The sequence below is a fragment of the Limulus polyphemus genome, unplaced genomic scaffold (genome assembly GCF_000517525.1).
Source record: "Limulus polyphemus unplaced genomic scaffold, Limulus_polyphemus-2.1.2 Scaffold58, whole genome shotgun sequence".
Classification (NCBI taxonomy): Eukaryota; Metazoa; Arthropoda; class Merostomata; order Xiphosura; family Limulidae; genus Limulus; species Limulus polyphemus.
In genome coordinates this window covers 1,322,546-1,324,448 of record NW_013665668.1, presented here as the reverse complement: position 1 = coordinate 1,324,448, position 1,903 = coordinate 1,322,546, and positions in this window count along the sequence as shown.

The following is a 1,903-nucleotide window of genomic DNA, read 5'->3' as shown; positions in this document are numbered from 1 at the left end:
AGCCTATTGAGTCAACCTAGAATAATCTTGGCAGGTTGACGCTTTAGACAATGTTGAATATTCTAAATGGATTCAAGGTCAAAATATGAAAGTTTATGGATTGTTTCTCAAACAACCATACTTTTCTCATGGTCAGTGAGATGTAGGGTGTTCAAGGGTGAGATCACCTCAAAATCTTTATTTGCTTGTAGATGAAAAGCAAACTGCAAATGTTGTTCGTGAAGAGGCTTTGTGATAATTTTAAAATTTTGAGATAAAGTTTATGTTCACGTTATTACTCTGAAATATATGATTGCTGTTAAACTTACACTGTTTTAATTAAGTTTAAACATTCCCTGTCAGTTGACGGGTATTTCAGCTTGTATAATATCTATATTACTCTAGATCTTCGGATTAATGAGAGAATTTCTAACTGGTCAAAGCACCCAGAAATTAAGTTATTATTCATAAGTGATTATGTCGAACACTAATTACAAGTTGTATACATGTTAAACATCTGAATTAATAGTGTCAGTTCTGAGGTTCAAATAATCACCGAATTATACATTCTTCGTTTAGCCATAAACGTCGTTAAACACATATTAATTAAGCCAGCATTCTAGGTTAAGGGTCAGTAAATCACATATTCTCATACAAGAAGCACTATCATAGATCAAGCTGTAGCAAAATTAAACGCTTCTCTTTATTTAGTAAAGTGTGCACTAAGTAACCACTGTTTGCATATTTAATAACTAAAATTGTTCAAATGTGGCCATTATTTATTGTCCTGCTTTTGAGTGGTCTTTTTTTGGTCTGTTACAGAGGCTTTACAGGTGAGCTAAAAACAATCACGGATCCAATGTGTATAATTTTCACCCGTACGTGTCTTAGAACTCATTTCTAGTTACTCTGAAAACATAGACTATTGGAAGCTCCGTTGGCGGCGCTGCGGTCGCGTTAATATGATAACTTTTCGCAGGCTGACATGTATGCGTTCACATGGCTGTATATGTATTAATGCCACATGTTGGCTATAAATGGTAATTATGTATCACTATAATTGAGTGGAAAATAATGATACTTTTTAGAGGAATAAGTTTAATATTCTGATGAAGATGAGGTTTTTTACATTGACAAAATTATCATGTTATCAATTAGTACCATTGAAGATCAAGTGTGATTCAATGCTGATGTTTCTGAAAAGGTAAAACCAGTGCTTTATTAAACTTCAAGCCTAAGAAATTACATGAATTAAAAAACAGCGTAGCCTAACCTCTCTGCCATAAATGGCACATAAACCATTTAACTATGTGGCTTGGCCCGACATGGCCAGGTGGTTAGGGCACTCGACTCGCAGACTGAGAGTCGCGAGTTTGAATCCTCGTCCCACCAAACATGCTCGCCCTTTCAGCCGTTGGGGCGTTATAAAGTGACAGTCAATCCCACTATTCGTTGGTAAAAGAGTAGCCCAATAGTTGGCGGTGGGTGGTGATGACTAGCTGCCTTCCTTCTAGTCTTTCACTGCTAAATTAAGGACGGATAGCGCAGATAGCCCTCGTGTAGCTTTGCGCGAAATTCAAACCAAACAAACAAACTATGTGGCTTAAACCACTTACTATTAGATTGTTTATTTTTGAGAGCAAAGCCACATTGGGATTTCTGCAATGTCAACCAGAGGGATTGGAACCCTGGATTTTAGCGTTATAAATCCGTAAACTTATCGCTGGGGGACAACTGTTATATACTGTTGCGTCAGCGGAGGTCACGTGACTAGTATCACGCCACTTTCTTCTCGAACATTCACGTCCCTTCCTTAAATCTCAGGATCCTTCTAGATATAGTGTAGTCTTGTATATATATCCCAGTAAGAACTGAGGCGAGGAAGGTATTGAGTTATTGAACTGCGGACAGAGAAAAATATTGT